Source organism: Spermophilus citellus (genome assembly GCF_964194105.1).
Source record: "Spermophilus citellus genome assembly, chromosome: 5".
In the NCBI taxonomy this organism is placed as follows: Eukaryota; Metazoa; Chordata; class Mammalia; order Rodentia; family Sciuridae; genus Spermophilus; species Spermophilus citellus.
Genome location: NC_138186.1, coordinates 8,298,823 through 8,317,414, shown reverse-complemented (window position 1 = coordinate 8,317,414; position 18,592 = coordinate 8,298,823). Strand labels below are relative to the sequence as shown.

Below are 18,592 nucleotides of genomic sequence, written 5' to 3'. Positions count from 1 at the left end.
CTCCAGAACGGCAGCTCGCGCGGACCCCGCTTCTGTTTGTCACGGTCTCTATGGAGATCTCCCGCAGAGGACGGCGCGAGCCGCTCCCGGCGCCGCTGAGGCCTAACCCGACCGCCGGCCGGCGGAGCAGCCTCTTCCGTCGCCCTAGCTGTCGCTGCCGCAGTTGAAGCCGCCGGCGCCGCCCGCCTACCCCTCCCCTCTGCGCACAGCGCCCGCCCCGCCGTCGTCGTCGTCGTCCCTGCAGTCGCCGCCGCTGTTGCGCCTATTGCCGCTGTTTAGGCCGCCGCCGCGATCGCGAGCTAGAGCACCGTCACTCGTCAGCGCCCGACGCGTCTGCATCATCACCGCCGCGACTGGGGGAGGCGAGGAGGAAGGAAGGCTGGTCGAGCCCGCGCTCTTGCCGCGGGGCCCGCTGGGAAACGTAGTTCGACGCCCGGTCGCGGACGCGCGGAAGGAGTGGCGCCCAGCCGGCAGAGGCACAAAGCCTGGGCGGCGCGGCTGCTATGGGCTGTAAAGGAGATCTCGGAGAGACGTTCGGCTTGAGCACAGTAACCTCCTCCCACTCTGCTTCTCCCCATCATGGTTCAGCTGGCAGAAGGTGCATGTGAAACCAAAGACAGGAGCTGTTGATGCTTTATTAAGATGAAAAAAGAGAAAAGCAAACCTGGGGTTGAATAAACACTGTCCATGAACCGTAGGCCGAAAGCAGAACTGGAAAATACATGCAGCTTACCAGTGTTTCTTTAGACACATAAGGGCTTTGCTGCCAAGCACACAGGGCTGGAATTCTGGCTTCGCCGCTCTGCCTATTGGACTTTGGAGGACTCAAAACCTTCTGGGCCTTGGCTTTCTCCTCTATAGAAGGGAGACTTTAAAATCCACCTTATAAAACCATAGTGAGGAGTAAATGTGATCATCTGTGTACAGCACTGAGTGTATTTACTGGTATGCAAGAAGCACAGTAAATGGATGCAGTTATAACCTAATGTAGTTAGCCAACATTATGGGTAAGTAATAATATTTCTAGTAATTTTAAAAGTGAACATTTTTTTTCCCAAATAGCATTCTATTTAGGAAAGTGAATAAGCCAGATTCAAAGATTCAATTCACTACCTGTAAAGATTCTAAGAGCTGACAGAACGATTTGGTCCAGTTTGTCATTCAACCTTCAAAATGGAGGTTTTCAAAGATTGTAGCTGGAACCATCAAGGACACTGAGCTAGGCAGTCAAAGCCAGTATTAGAACCCATCTGTAAGAGCTGAGACGCTATCTGGATGCAGTAGTGCATGCCCGTAGTCCCAGTGGCTCAGTAGGCTGAGGTAGCAGGATCCAGAGATCAAAGCCTGCCTCAGCACCTTTGGGAGACCCTGTATCTAAGTAAACATAAAAAAGGACCGGTGGATGAGGCTGGATGGTTAAGCACCTTGGAGTTCAATCCCTAGCACGACAACAATAACAAAATAAAACAAAAGATTAGGGAGAAAAAAATCTGTTGTGAAAAACCATAGGCTTTATGTTCTATTTGAGACAATTATTTTTGAATCTATAATAACTTTGAAATCAAATACACAAATCTATCACTTACTAGCTGTGTAGCCTTGGAGAAGTTACTTATCTTCTTTCTAAGCTTCAGTTTCCTCATCTGCAAATAGAGTGAATATTGACCTCAACAGGGTGGTGGCCCCGCTGAAAGGGTTTATAACTAGCTCATAGTAACTTCAGATAGAAAGCATCTAATAATATTGACAAGGTATTAGCTACAGATAACAAGCTCCAAGAATTCTATACCCTCTCACCCCCAATCTGTATGATTCAAGTCACTGTTTAAATCATGTAAGTGAAATTGTAAAACCAAACTTATAGTACCTTGAACTTGTAATGCCTTTTAGCACTTAAAGAAATCATGCTGTACCGGATACAGGCTGCAGAGCAAACGACTTTCTGTGGCACCTCTGACCATATCCACTAAGACTAGTTGCCAAAAATGATAAACAGAATTAGTCTACTTCTTCTTCTCCCCAGTCCTAGCTTCCCTCTACTGCTATTACTCCACAGACTCTCCAGGTATTTTCTTCCCCCTGAAGCACTGCATCTTTTCCACCCCAGTACTAGTGACTGAACCCAGGGTGCTCCATTCACCTCCATCCCCAGCCCTCATTATTATTTTTTTTTTTGAGACAGGGTATTACTAAATTGCAGAGGCTAGCATCAAACTTGCAATCCTCCTGCCTCAGCTCCCAAGTCATGGGGATCACTGGCCTAAGCCATTGCAACTAGAAGAAATCCTCTTCTTAGGTAGGTAATTTGCCAAGCAGAGTAAGGTTATTCCTGGTGCTTACTGACAGGGAAGATCTGTACCTGATCTTTTAATTGGTCTTCAATTGTAGGAGATTGAACTGTATCCACATCTCATCTTCCTTTTCACCCTATCAGAATCAAAATTTCCGGCACAGGAAACCATCTCCTTGAGAGGGACAGCCTTCACAGCCAAGCTTTGAAAGGAAGAAACATGTAAAAGAATTGGGCCAAACCTAGACAAAACTTCAGAGTAGAAGATGGGTAGAATTTTGAGGAAATCGGGGAAAATGCACATCTCTCTTAACCTTGCTCTCAATTGTTTCCCTCATTCCACAGGTATTTCTTGGAAGCATAACAATATTTAAAGGGACAATGATACAGTAGTCCTACATTCATGTAACTGATTCACTGAAAGCTGTACCATACAAGAAATAAGAGGAAGAAATCTGAAATGAACCTGGACCCAGTTGGTTTTGTTTTTTGTTTTTAGCTGAAACAAATAGTTTATTGGGAGACAACTCAGCTCATGAAAATCCTATTACTACTACAGTATTTCTTCACCAAGAAACTTTTTTATTTTTTTCCCTATGACATGGTAACCATCTGCCAATCATAAATCAGCAAATACAGAAGCTGCTAGCCTTTCACTAATAGATGAAGAATATCCACTAATTGCAAAAGAAATAAATTTGGTCAAAGTCCATCCTGGATTAAAAAAATAGCCTTCCTTTATTCTTCAAAAGGTAAGACGATCACTTAAAGATGACAATGAAAGGAAGTTAGGTAGCTTTATGTGTTTACTTTGTATAGATAAAAAAAAATGAGGCATGTGCTATGATATCTACTTTGTTGAGTAGTTTTAGATAGATCTCCTTGAGCTTCTATATATCATGTGATAATTATTACCAAGCATTTCATTAGATAGAAAAATAATGTTAAAGTAGTGAGGTTCACATGCTACTATATACAATCACAGCTGGAGAAACTCAATAAATATGACAATGCAGAGTTCAAATTCTAGAAAGTTATTGGAGGTTTTTGCTTGTTTGTATTTTAGGGGAAGAAGGGCCATGGCAGTGGGAAGATTTTTAAAGATATAAATCAGTATACTCTCATTAACTTATTATATTTTCTGTCTTTGGAGAATAAAGTAATATTTAAGATGAAATGAATTAACTAATATAACCAAGTTTTGATTAATTACATCTATCACATGATTCCAACATGCGTTAGATTTTTCTTCTTCCTGACTACAATGAATGAACATAAACACATGTAACTCAAAGCAAATTTTAAATTCATTATGTTTTTGTGGGTGGAGGCATACCAGGGATTAAACTCAGGGGCACTCAACCACTGAGCCACATCCCCAGCTCCGTTTTGTATTTTATTAGAGATAAGGTCTCACTGAGTTGCTTAGCACCTCACCATTGCTGGCTTTGAACTCGAGATCCTCCTGTCTCTGACTCCTGATCCACTGGGATTACAGGCATGTGCCACCACGCTCAGCCCCTAAATTCATCATTTTTGAATGAAATTGTTTGGATAAAATGACAACTGAATTCAGGTCAGTTCCCATCAATTCAAGGTCAATTCCCATCCTAACATTAAAGACAGCTAGTGAATCATCAGCTGAAATCAAATGATTAAAAAACAAATATTCTGGGCACCGAGGTGCATGCTGGTAATCCCAGCAACTCAGGAGGCTAAGGCAAAAGCATCAGAAGTTCGAGGACAGCCTCTTCGACTTCACAAGACCCTCAGCAACTTAGCAAGAGTCTGTCTCAAAAAATAAAAAAAGGCTGGTAGTGTACACGCTCAATGGTAGAGCACCCCGGGTTCAATCTCCAGTACCAAAAATATAAACAAAAATAAAAACAGTTATTTAATCATAGAAATGTAAAATTGTGCTGCAGTTGAATACAATGAATCAAAATACATTCTGCTGTCATAGACCTAATTAAAATTTTTAAAAAAGAAAAGAAAACAATTATTTATTGAGAGCCTAATACATGTTGAGCTCTTAGCATTTGGTATGTCATTGAATACAACTGTATCCTCTAAGGATTGTACTAAGTTCTCTTAAAGTTTAATGCATTATGCTCCACTGACCACAAGGTTCTTGACACAAACAATTCACCTACAGAATTCTACAGCATAAATTCTAACACATTATTGAATCTATTCCATACAAACAACCTATTGGCTTGTTCAATTTTAGAGTTTTTTAAAAAATATAACTGATCAGTTACTTTAACCAGACTCATCATTATGGTTGCAAGTATAAAACAATTAAGAGTCCCAAAATTCAAATTGCTAACACCAAGTCCCAAGCTTCTTTATTTTTTAACGACATTTGTAGAAAATACTCCAATTGATCAGACCCTAACTTGTGAAAGCTTTTCTTTTAAAGTGCATTATTCTAATTAGTATGGAAACAACCCTAATGTACACATCACCCCACCACCTCCACCTGAAAAGCACAAACTACCTAGTTTAAACTAACAGTGGCTTTTGGTCCATTGCTGCTCACTGACTGTAGCAGCAGTGTCCCCTGGGAGCTCGTTAGACTAGAGCATCTCTGTCCCTTCCAGGCCTACTCAATCAGCACCTCCAGATGAACAAGATCACCAGGTGACTTGTATGCACATTAAATTGAAAAGCACTGTTTTGAAAATCAACTATGTCACCAGAATTTATTAGGCACATCTGAAATGTTAAGAATCTGAAACCAAAGATTAGTTTTGAAATAACCTTGAGTGGAGATATTTGAAAAACACTTTGCTAATTCCCAAACAGCCTTCTTATAAAACTTTTCTTTTAGAATTAATTCATGACAGACAACAACCAGAAGACATAGATTTAGAGTAAACCATAAATCAAGAGCCTATGACCAGTTGGGTGTGGCAGTGCATGCCTGCAATCCCAGTGACTCAGTAGGCTGAGGCAGGAGGATTGAGAGTTTATGGTCAACTCACCAAATTAGCAAGGCCCTAAGCAATGTAGCAAGATTCTATCTGGAAATGAAAAGAGCTAGGGATACAGCTCATTGGTGAAGCACCGCTGGGTTCAATCCCCAGTGCAAAAAAAAAAAAAAAAAAAAGCCATGAGCAGAGAGAAATGCCAGAAAACTAGTGGTAAATCATTACTATGATTTTTCTGAAGTAATCATAAAGTCTTTCTGGGGGCTGGTGCTGGGGATTGAACTCAAGCACTCAAATACTAAGCCATATCCCCAGCTCTATTTTGTATTTTATTTAGAGACAGGGTCTCACTGAGTTGCTTAGCACCTTGCTTTTGCTGTGGCTAGCTTTGAACTCATGATCCTCCTGCCTCAGCCTCCTGAGCCACTGGGATTACAGGTGTTACCACCATGCTCAGCCTCACAAAGTCATTTTTAAGGAAGAAAACTATGCAAAAGCAAGTAAGGGATATTCTTGAGGACTGGATCATTTATTATCTAGTATCCAGAATGCCAGATGAAAAGTCAGGTAACTTAGAATAAAATCTGTAGATTTCACTTTCTTGAACTGTAAAACTTTAAAGGTAAGTATGATAGCTGCTTTCTCCTTGATAAAGCAGAAAAGCAAATAGATTGCCTCCTCAGACTAGATTGATCTCTCAAAGAGGCACCATGAAGCCACAATGATGTGTAGATACAGTATTTTCTCCAAAACTTTTTCTTCTGTCAAATTTCAATTTTATAACCATAAAGGATCCTTTGGTTCAAAAATTCCCCTTGAAGTTGGTCATCCATAGTAGTCTTCCCACAACACATCTAGAGTTCTTGACTCCTACAACAAGAAGGCCTAAAAAGTGATGCAGTACCAAAAAATGGAAAATTATGATTTAAGTGCTCATGTGCATCTCCCCTCACACAAGCCAAAGAGAACCACGGCTGCTCCTGTGAGACTCACATTGATGCAGGATAATGACATAAGTAGACCCCCCCAAAAAGAGACCATCTAGGAATTTCTGATCCTCATGAATCCACAACAACCAAGAATTAAGAGTTGATGGATTGAGAGCTTATGGAACATGTAGATTTTTCCCATCTTATTTACCAGTTGGTAAGTTCCACCTTTACCGCCAAAGTGAACAGAAATTAAACATTTTTAATGATTATTTTCATTAGCTTCTTTTTCCAAAGGAAGCTACACTATTACCTGAAACAGTGATTTAGTACATCCTTATTTTCCATTATCGTAGGTGGCAGAGTTCATTGAACAGAGCAATTAGCCACCCATAGTGATTAGTTAAAATGATTTGAAGCCAACACCGCCAACTCATGTTTGGCTTGGGGCCATGACATGGCTCACCTTGTTTGGGTCCATTATAGGATATCTTGAGCTAACAGAAATATATGGGTCTTCAAAACCAGAACACAAACAACAAACAGAACTCTTCAAATGTTCTCTCCAAGGTAAAAATGACCAAAGCTGTGTCATTCCACATTCAGTATCAAACAGGCCGCATAGCCGGACAAACCCAAGGCAGTAGAGACACGGAGGAGAACTGGTCACACTGCTCCCCCACTAGGAAGAGAGAGATCTCTGCACACAAAGGCTGATGCTCACCACGTACACACGTGATATATCACGTCAGAGGTCGCCACAGGGGCCCAAAGCCAATGACAAACAGCTTCTACCAGCCCCAATTAAGCCCAAGCCACCCCTGAAGTGCTTTAAATGAGGAACAGTCAAATCTCTCTCTTGCAGGGGCGGAGAATCTTGCCCCTTCACTGAATCAGCAGCCACTGAGAAGCACTTACGAGAAGCACCTGTGGGCCCATCCGTCCAGCTGAAGGCCTGAGACTCATGATGGCTGGAGCATCATCCTTGCTAATCAATGCTGAAGTGCAGTCGCTTACCTCACTCATTCTGAAGTCCACACCAAAAGGCAGTCACTGTGCAAAGCAGTAATGGTCTGCCTCTGGGGACTGAGGAGCGGGTCTACACAAATGGGAAGGAGCCCCCACTCTTCCCTGTCCACCACCGACTGCAGTGAAGGTGCCTCTCCCCTTACTCCTCATGGGGTCTACCTTTGCAGCTAGGCTTCCTCACACACCGGCCATGGTCCTTCTCTCTCAGGGTTTGGTTTTGACTTTCACTTCATTTTTCCTCCAGCACTAGGGTCCCTTGAAAATATGAAAAACTGATGGAGAGGGGGAAATGCAACACTTCTCAGCAACTTTCCTAATTTCAGGCTGAGGACAAGTACAGCCTGAAATTAGGAAATTAGATCTACACAAGACAAGTCAGGTCATCAGTTTAAATTTCCCTGGCAACTTTCTGCCAAAAAATTCCTATATACACCAGCAATGTAGAAAAGGCAAGGGGAAAAGTTTAAGGGGTGGTGTCAGAGGAAAGAGAGGGAGGCTGAGAGGGGAAAGGCGATGGCAGACCTTCAATTCTGAATGACAGTCTCGGCTCGCCCCTTCTAAAAACACTCTCAAAAATCCTGCCAGATCACGGCCAGCCTGAACTCACCTTTGGTGTAGTTTCCCCTCTGTTAAGTCACTCTTCTGGGTCCAGATTGGCTCCTTGTTGACCCAAATTCAAAAGCTGTAAAATGAACGAAGGAAAGATGAATGATACCTTGCAGAAATGGTGTCACAGAAGACCAGAGTGTCACTTACTAGCGTCGTAAATAATGAAGGACTAATAAATAATACAAAGGAAAGAAAAGCCTCGCCTTATTGTCACTTCACGTTTTGTATCCATAGTGCCAAACACAAATGGGATAAATGTTTACTGAATGGTGTTTAGCTCTGGCCTAAATGGAGAGGAAAGTATCCAAAACACCTGTTCATGCAAGGTTTTGCAATTCTTTATTTTCTTCAACTTTTATGTTATGCAAATTTTTTGTGTATTTGGAAAAATACTTCAAAATAAAATTTGTTAAGATTAGCGTTCATGGGGCTGGGGATATGGCTCAAGCGGTAGCGCACTCGCCTTGCATGCGTGCGGCCCGGGTTCGATCCTCAGTACCACATGCAGACAAGGATGCTGTGTCCTCCGAGAACTAAAAAAAAAAAAATAAATATTAAAAATTCTCTCTCTCTCTCTCTCTCCTCTCTCTTTAAAAAAAAAAAAGATTAGCGTTCATTGTTAAGGTACTTTTAAATCTCCCCTTTCCTTTTAAACATAATTTTTCTCAGACCTTGTACTAATTGCCAGAGACAAATGGTAATATCACTTTTTAAAAAAAATCTTTTAATTGTAGATGGACAGAATACCATTATTTTATTTATTTTTCTTTATGTGGTGCTGAGGATCGAACACAGGGCCTTACACATGCTAGGCAAGTACTCGTACTACTGAGCTACACCCCAGGCCAGTAATATCACTTTTATGCAATCAGATCAACACAGTGCCTTCCCTGAGAGGCAATACCAAAATAGGAACTGTGAACTAAGGAGAGAAAGATACACACAGTACTTTAAAAACTGACATACTTTCTGCAACCTGTATACTCAGAAAAATGAGATATTATATCCCATCTGATTCAAATGTATGATATGTGAAGGTCATTGTACTGTCATGTGTAACTAATTAAAACAAAACAAAAAAACATTAAAAAAATGACATACTGCTAGGTGTGGTGGCACATGCCTGTAATCCCAGTGACTTGGAAGGCTGAGGCAGAAGTGAGTCCAGCCTCAGCAATTTAGGGAGACACTGTCTTAATATAAAAAACTTTTGAGGGGCTGGGGATGTGGCTCAAGCGGTAGCGCGCTCACCTGGCATGCGTGCGGCCGGGTTCGATCCTCAGCACCACATACAAACAAAGATGTTGTGTCCGCCGAAAACTAAAAAATAAATATTAAAATTCTCTCTCTCTTTAAAAAACAAAACAAAACGTTTAGGGCTGGGGCTGCAGCTCAGTGGTAGAGCGCCTGCCTCGTATGTATGAGGCACTGGGTTGGCTCCTCAGCACCACGTAAAAATAAACAAAGATATTGTGTCCGTCTACAACTAAAAGATTTTTTTTAAAAACCAACACTTTCAAAAGGGCTGGGGATGCAGCTCAGTGGTAGAGTGCCCTCAGGTTCAATCCCTACTAATGCAAAAAAAAAAAAAAAGAAGAAGACATCCAACAAATATTCACTGTATTCCAGACACATATTCTGCAAATAAAAATGTGATCACAGCATAGGTTCTACCATTTAGGGACAAGTAGAGATGGTCCTACTTAAATATTTTAATTAAATGCTTATTCACATAGGTTTACTTTTGGAAATATGTATTTCACAAATGGCTTTATTTATTTAAATGGCTTTCCGTTGATATTTTACATTTTAAGCAATTTTTGGAAGGCAGACAACAAAAACTTCATATAAACCATCATGGTTCCCACTGCCCAGCTCAAAGAGACTGTGCTCAGCACTTACAGTCCCTGAGGACAGTTCAGTGACTTTTCAGCAGAGGGTGCCATTCAGTTCTTTAGTTCCAAATTAATTCTTCAGGACCAAAGGCCAGGTTACAGAATGTACTTGACAGAGATACATGGACCCAAGTTTGCAAAGGAACAAACTGTGTCCCCAAATAATTTCAAATAACTATGAGATCCCCCAGAACTGAAGAAGAGGCCAAGAAATATGATTTGTCCATCTGGCCCCTTCAATCCTGCTGCTTTCTGTCCCCCCCACCACCTGTTCTCTGCAGGCAGAGGCGGCAGCAGCAGCAGCTCACAGCCTTGTATCAAGCCAAGGCTCCAAAACTTCTGGCAGTGTGGCCACAGGCTGGCTAGGGTGTTATCACTGGGCTGGGAATCTGCAGGATCTACTCTTCCTTTAACTCCCACAAACACATCTTCACCCCAGGGAGGGTCCAAGGGCACTTGGGTCCTCTGGGGCTCCTCTCTAATTCTTCTCTGCCTGGACCATCTTTTTCTAGCAGTGACTGGAGGGAAGCCTCACCCTCCTCAACACTCCACCCTGCAGCTCCCAAATGCTTTTCTTATATCTGTTCCTCCAAGGATCTCAGATTTGTGGAAGACACTGAAGGGTTGTTTCCTTTTCACCCTGGTGAACACAAATGGCTTAACTGCTTGAAAGTAGGGAGAGGAGGTGAGAGAATAGAGAGGAAAGTATCCTGACAACCAACTTTAAACATCCTCAGCCCTATTTTCAAGGCCAGAGCTAAAAATTAGTTCCTAATTTGTTTAATTCGTTTCACGGTCGTCCGCAAATCTGGAATCAGCATGAGATGAATCCAAAGTATGGATTCTCAGTCCATGTCCCAGACCTACAGAACCTCTAGGTTAAACCTAGAAGTGTGTGTGTGTGTGTGTGTGTGTGTGTGTGTGTGTATCAAATTCAGGGCCTTATGAAAGTTAAGCATAATCTCTACACAAGGCTATATTCCCAGTCCCTAGAAGTCTGTTTTTTTTTTTTTTAACAAACTCCCAGTTTTTTCCCTCCGACCTCCTTTGGGGTACAACTCTCTGCAAGTCATTTTCTTTTCCACATCCTGACTTCTTTATCTTTCTTTCTTAAGTTCCCTTGCATAGAATGAAAATCCAGAGTGGAGTTCTGTATCCATCTTTTTTTAAAAAAATATTATCTTAGTTGTAGATGAACACAATACATTTATTTGTTTGTTTGTTTGTCGGTTTATTTATTTATATAGGTGCTGGCGATGGAATCCAGGGCCTTTGCACACAAGGTAAGCACTTTACCACGGAGCCACAACCCCAACCCCCTGTATCCATCTTTGAAAGAGAGGATAACGCAGAGGCCAAACAGGTGTTCACACGTCTCATCTACTCTTACTGGTTTATGATCCCATTTTTCTCATCCTTTAATCTCCTTTCCATGTTCCAAGAAGAAATTCTGAGTCTAATGGACCACATAAGAGCATCCAGGTCTTCAAGCTGTGTTCAGTGCAAAAATATTTCCCAGAGACCTAAATACTGCTTGATTCTTAGGGAAAATTATTAGCATATAGAAGCCTCCTAGTTTTTCAGGGTTCAGAGATACTTCTAGAATAAAGGCTCTATGTAACTAATACATAGTCCCAAAGTAGACAAATTACAAAGTGAAATCTCTTTAGATGGCTTGCACTGATTTGTTTAATTTCTTGTTAATTTATTTGGAGAGAACAGCTCACCCTTTTTTTTCTTTTTTTTTTTTTTTTTTTTTTTTTTTTTAATGGAAGCTGGCTAGGTAGGACATATTAGGCTGGCAATATCATTGACCTATTTGATTCCAGAAGGAGGTTAGGAGTGCTGAGCTAAATTGGAACTCCTAAAAAGGATTAAGTCCTAGAGAAAGATGATGGACACACTGACTGAAAATCATTCACAAGCAATGATTAGGAAGACTCACCCCCTGGAATGGTTGTTGATATTGATCAAAGTCAGCTATGTTTATTGACTTAACTCAACAAAAAAGTCACATATTGTTACTATGACATCAGAATCCTACTCCATGTTCAATAACCATGGCCAGGGTGTAAATCATGATGGGGATGGGCAGGCCCAGCAGGAGGCAGAGAACTTCTTGGCACTGAGCAAATTACCAGAATTACTTTCCTTATTCCAAGAGCCCTCACACTCCAGGCTTCAGTTATTAATATCTTTTCCCTTAAAGTTGACTAAGCATCAGTACCTGATTGACCAGGAAGTATCAACTGCCTGCAGAGCACTCTACTAAATGCCATAAGGAAAGAAAATCATTCTTCTGAAGAGAATGTCCTTTTTATCCCCGCTGAACATTTGGTACAGAGATGGGGTTAGTTAGGGACCAAAGAAATCAGACTTCATGCAAGGGTCAAAAGGAACCTCAAGTTCTCCTAGGCTGGTGCCACCATTGATTGGTGAGTTATTTCTCCAACTTCGCCTACAGGTGCCCATTCTGTTTGGGGTTTATTCTATCTGGAAATGGAGATCCATGCTGTCTGGGGTGGACAGTGGTCTCTGCCGGGGACAGCTGTTTTTCTGAGTGAGAGTCAGGACGAGGAGGGTCACAAGGGAAAACTCAGGCTGCTCCTTGGTGAGCTCTGGAGCCCTGGAGTCTCAGCCTCCATGAACTTGAACCTCACGAAGGCTTCCTCCGCAAGTCTTGCACCTCTGGCTGAAAAGCTACTATTCCCTCAGACTTGTGTTGGTTTAGGCATCTCTACTTTAAACAAAAGCCCTTGTTCATTGGAGTGGTTCATCCATTTGGGATTTTATTTCCATTTTGTTATTCATTTCTTCATTTAATAAACTTGTATTGAGCCATTTTTGTCTCTCCTTGTAGGAAATTGAGGGCCAAGAGCTCAGGCTATATACTCAGCCACAATCAATGACTTAATGATGAATGGACATCTCCTGACTCAAAATTCCAGTGTGTTTTTACATCATTTTGGGAATGGTGTTATTTTGTTATCGTAATTTTTAAAAAACATTATTTATTAATGTACATCTCATTTCTCTTTCACTAGTGGCAACAAGAAACGATAGCACCAGGATGACAGGGTGTGGAGAGGACACAGAGGGGCATGCACTGAAATTCTATAGCATGCCAGGCTGAGCACCAGACCCTCTCCATGTAGCACCCCACTTAATTTTCATAACCATCCTGTGACAAATGGAATATGGTTTCCATTTTACAGATGAGGAAATTGAGGCTCAGAGATGTTAAATAACTTGCCCAAGGTCATGGGTCATCTAGCTGCCCAATGTCAGAGTGGGGGTGTGTGTCTGTTCTTCTTTGTTTTGGTTTGGTTATGGGAATTGATAGAGATGGGAATTGTTAGAGATGGGTATTGAACTCTGTTCTTTCTGACTCAAAAGCCAATAAACTATATTGCTTCCCATGCTCCAAGCAAAAGTAACTGAGCATCTAAATGCCATTTAATTCCAATCATCTCTGCGCTGATTTTCATGCACTTCAAGGAATAGCCTTTATATTGTTCATTGATCTTGAGATCCTAGCAGTCTGTGTAAAAAAAATTTTTTTAAATCCTTCTTCAAGTAACGCCTGTATTATTACCTAGTTATGTTACTGAAGAGAAGTAAACAAAAAGTGGAACAGAAGGAGATTACTAGATTTTCTCTGATCTCTGACCTCCTGGTACATCTGTTGTGAACTTTTTGCTATGAAAACTGATTTTAATTTAGTCCCTGCGAGCCTCTGTCATAGATCTCTACAGAGGGTCACTTACACTTGGAGTCCTCTTCCTCTTCTATATGATGGTACTTCATGTTGTTTGCATTGGCTGTCAATCTTTCTAGTCGTAGCGTAGTTGGATCTGTGGCTTCTGATTAAAGCTGGCAGATTAGTCACATGGTTTGTAACTTCTCCCTCTCTAAACTCATCATGTGTGACAGTAAATGAATTAATAAAATCATTACACTACCAGGGAGAAAGAACAGATGACCCCCGTGGAAAAAAGATTTTATTACAACTTGGGGAGAGAGAAACTCATTTGCAGGGCAGGGGAAATGATAGCTGAAGGACCAGCCGTAGGCATATCGGACAAAATGTAAGGAGACCCTCAAGGAGGCTCTTGGTACAACCGGCCCTTGGCTGAACACAAAATGGGTACAGTGTCTGGGGCACACCGCTGACTGCCCGCTCTTCTTTCCCACCCAGAGCAGCTAGGAAAGGGAGTTGGTCTCCCACCCCATAAGAGCTTAGGGGTGCATTCTCCAGGGACTTGAGAATCCAGAGGAAGAGACCTGGTTGAATGTTTTCACTTAGCACAGCGCGTGCTCCGAGATGGGAACACCTTCAAACTGGCCGTGGGGTTGGACCCAGCCCCTTCCCCCACCTATGCTTAGAACATCACGAAGCCTAAGTTAAGTACTTCCCCTGCCCTCGTGCTACCCGGAGAGTCCTTGTGGAGGAAAAAGAAAAATCTTGGGGCTGGGGATGTGGCTCAAGCGGTAGCGTGCTCGCCTGGCATGCGTGCGGCCAGGGTTCGATCCTCAGCACCACATACCAACGAAGATGTTGTGTCTGCCGAGAACTAAGAAATAAAAATATTAAAAATTCTCTCTCTATCTCTCTCTCTCTCCTCTCTCACTCTCTCTCTAAAAAAAAAAAAAAAAAAGAAAGAAAAATCTTGTTTAAGAAAAAAAAAGATAATTTTAGCCTATTTAGATGTATTCTGAATATGGATTTATTCGGATTTGTTTTTACCTTTTCATCTTGTTTGCTGCCTTTTTAAAAGAAATTTCCATCTGCTTTTCCCACTTCATTCTTCCTCTTAATAGATTGCTGGTTGTGTTACCTTGCTCTCCCCCAGTCCTTGGTTTGGAAGTCACTTTTTTTCTTTCTGAGTGATCACTTTGTCACTTTCACTTGAGCTGGATCAGCACCCTACTTTGGGTACAACCAGAGAAGTCAAAAATTGTGCTCCATTTGTGTACAAGGAATCCAAGAGCATTCTGCTGTCATGTATAACCGATTAGAACAAATTGATTAGTTAAAATAAAATGGATCAGCATCTCCATCCTCCCCCAAAGCAACATGGACATTCTGGAATGCTTCCATTCCAATCCCCCGTCCCTTAACTGTTGACTCTGTTGACCATATTTGAGTCCCACTTCCATTTTATTGCCCCCACACAGGTTTTATTTTGCTGATGCTCATTTAGATTTATCCACATATCGACTGATTTCTTTCCTCATCATTCATGCCTTTATCTTCATTCTGGACTTTTTTTTCTCCCCCCACTTTCTGGACACTGAACCCAGAGCCTCATGCATGCTGGGCACGTGCTGTACCACTGTACTATATCTGCAGCCCTTTATGAATTTTGATTTAGGGCCTCACAAAGTTGCCCAGGCTGACCTAGAACTTATGATCCTCCAGCCTCTGCCTCCTGTGTGACTAGGATGAGGTGTACTCAGCTTTTCATTTCCTTCTTTAAGTATTACCTTAAATAGTTCTTTTAGTGGAATTGTCTACAGGTAGTCAATTCTTTCAGTCTTGGGCTAAAATGTTATAATTTGTTCTTATTCTTGAATCTCTCTCCCTCCCTCTCTCCTCCCTCCCCCCCCTCACTTTAGCTATTGATGAACCTTTATTTTATTCATTCATTTACCATGCGGTGCTGAGAATTGAACCCAGTACCTCACACGTGCTAGGCAAGCGCTCTACCACTGAGCCCCAGCCCTCATTCTTGAATCTTTAAGTAACTGGCAACTAAATAAGTTAGCAATTTCAGAATATTGAAACTATTCCATTGTCTTATGAATTCTATTGGTGTAGTTTTTTTTTTCTTTTTTGTGGTGCTATGGATTGAACCTGTACGTGCAAGGCAACCACTTTACCAACTGAGCTATGTCCCCAGATTTCTATTGGTGTGTTTGAGAAGGTCGCTGTTAATCTAATTGTGATTAATTTATAGATAGTAATTGTTTTCTTTATATACTTTTTGGGGGGATGGATACTGGGGATTGAACTCAGAGGCACTCCACCCCTGAGCCACATCCTCAGCCCTATTTTGTATTTTATTTAGAGACAGGGTCTCACTGAGTTGCTTAGCACCTCACTTTTTGCTGAGGCTGGCTTTGAACTTGCGATCCTCCTGCCTCAGCCTCCCGAGCCGCTGGTATTACAGATGTCTGGCTCTCTGAATACTTTTAAAATATTTTTATCTTTGGAGTTTGGCAATTTCATGTCATGTTTAATTGTTGACTTTTTAGTTTTCTCTTTATGGAGTTATTGTACTTCCTGAATCTGAGAACTCATGCTTTTCACCAGTTTTGGGAAATTTTCGCATTGACACCTCTGCTTTCCTATGCCTCTTTTCCTTTGATGCTCGTATTAGATGTATATTTGGTCTTGTCATGCTATCCTGCATGCTGGTTCACCTCTTTCCCGCACTTTCCATCTCTGTCTCACAATGCAATATTTTGAGTACTTTCTTTAAATCTCTTCCGAACTTACTTTCTTCCGTGGAGTATTTTCTGTTGCTCACACATTCACTGAGTTTTTAATTTGAGTGAATTTAATTTTCATTCCCACAAATTCTTGGATCTTTTCCCAACATGCCTGTTTTGGTGATATCTGAAAGCTAAGCAACCCTATGAAGGAAGGTGTGTCATTCACGCTATGAGTGGAGAACCACAGGGTACCATGATTGGTAGCAGGAAAGAGATGTCTGTTTCATATGAACACATATCCCATTGCCTGGTTGTTTATTCAGTATAAGGGATTTCACACGCATTGTCCCATAATGATTTCAACAACCCATGAGGTGGATACTGCTGCCTGTCCCACTTTGTGGTGGGAAAACTGAGCTTTAGGCTTAGGATTAGTCAAGATCAGAAAGGCTAGGTGGCAAGCTGGATTCACACCCAGGAAGACTAGTTTCAGAATGTGTTAGTCTCAAAATCTTGTCAAAAGAACTTCATAGTGGATGACACAATTATATTTGATTCTCAGTCTTGAATTTTCAGCAGAAAACAGAAAATGAGGGGCTGGGGCTGGAGCTCAGTGGTAGAGCACCTGCCTCACATGTGTGAGGCACTGGGTTCAATCCTCAGCACCACATAAAAATAAGTAAATAAAGACATAGAAAAAAGAAAAAAAAAAGAAAACAGAAAATGGTAGGCAGTGAAATTCCTTTCTCCCCGTCAGCTCAGATCCATCACCATCTGTATTTCCTTCATCCAGTGATCTCCAGCCCAAAGGAAATGAATCACAGGGGTTGAATGAAGGTTGAGTGCCCCTCATACAGATTGGTGGATAGGCAAGACCTATCGAGAGAACAAGCTTCTGCCTGTGTAAACTTCATGGTGACTTCCTTCCAAAGAATATAGAAAGAGGGAAGATGTAGCTTGATGGTGGAGAAACCAAACAGCATTCAGGTGACCGAGATCAACGGTGAGATCACCTTGGTAGCATGGACCACGACGTGATGAAAATGGCATGTCACCTCTGCGGTCTCCCCACTAAAACCCAAGAACTCCAGTCTAATCTTGAGAAAAACAAAAGCAAATCTAGTAGAGGCTCTGACATTACACGACTCAAAACTGCCCAAGACAGCAAAAGCAAGTGAAGGTGCTGGCGTAGCCCAGGAGATAAGAAGGTGTAGCAAAGTGAGGTACAGTGGCTCATGTATGTCACCCTGGCCTCTCGGAGGGTGAGGCAGGAGGATCGAAAGTTCAAGGCCAGCCTCAGCAACTTAGTGGGACCCTGTCTCAAAATAAAAAAAATAAAAAAGGGATGCAGTTCAGTGGTTAAGCACCCCTGGTTTTCATCCTTGATGCAAAAGCAAAACAAAACAAAAAGAACAAACAAAAAAACAGTACAACAAAATGTAACATAATATACTGAATGGGATCCTGAAACAGAAAAGGGAATTAGGTAACTGAAGAAATCCAAATCAACTATTAAGTTCAACCATATATGTGTGTATGTACAGGTATCATGTCTTTTTGTTGTTTGGAGGGTCCTGGAGATTGAAACCAGGGGCGCTTAATCACTGACCACCTCCCTAGCCACATCGGGGTCTTGCTGAGTTGCTTAGGGCCTGGCTAAGTTGCTGAGGCTGGCCACCAATTTGGTGATCCTCCCACCTGAGTTTCACAAGTCACTGGGATTACAGCCGCATATCACTGTCCTGGCTAAATCATGTTTTTAATGGAAAGGAGAGGAATGGAGCACTTGGAGAGTATTCTGTAAACATCAACACTACTGTAAAGCCTGTCCATACTCCTGGATCCTTGTTAGGAATAAGCCTTGGGTCTTCCAGGTCAAGTTCTGGGTCTGATGTACAGCTCTCCCCACTAGCTCACCCTGTTGAGAGCCACAGCCAGTCGGAATGGCCACTGGCATTTTGCCAGATAATTAAGTTAAGCTGTGTATTCAATTGTATATAGACCCCTGCTGTCCGCCTCAGGCGCCTGCTACTTTGGAGTTCTTGGGGGATTCCTGGGGAGTTCTCGTTGGTTGGTGAAGTTCCAGTGAAGGGAGTTCTGGTGTGTGGTATTCCTGGAAGGGCCGCGTGGGTGGCGTTCACGTGAGTTCGGAAATAAAGTTTGTTCCTGCTTGAGTGGCTCGTGATTTGTGCCCAGCCAGACTGCAGCATCACCCCTTTAGCAGGCTCCTGGACACCTAATACATACCCAGCCCTGCACTATGCAGTTGGAGTTCAGGGTTGGAAAATACCATAGCCCTGCTCTATGAGGGAGGAAACCAGAAAAAAAAAATGCCATTATTTCATTATATCACGTCCAATGGTGTAAACCAGAGCTATAGCACACCGTGACCATGAGCAAGAGCAGGAGCCAGCCTGGTCTAAGGGATCAAGGAAAGGCTTCTCTGAGGAATTTGTCTTTGGTGGAAGT

General features: G+C 42.0%; 1 long non-coding RNA gene across 1 annotated transcript; it reads left to right on the top strand.

Annotated features, from left to right (window-relative positions):
- Positions 1-871: 871 nt before the first annotated feature.
- Positions 872-8,210, top strand: LOC308649882. The gene is made up of 3 exons (XR_014022183.1): positions 872-1,007; positions 2,636-3,042; positions 7,018-8,210. It is a non-coding gene; the product is annotated as an uncharacterized lncRNA (long non-coding RNA).
- Positions 8,211-18,592: the final 10,382 nt, after the last annotated feature.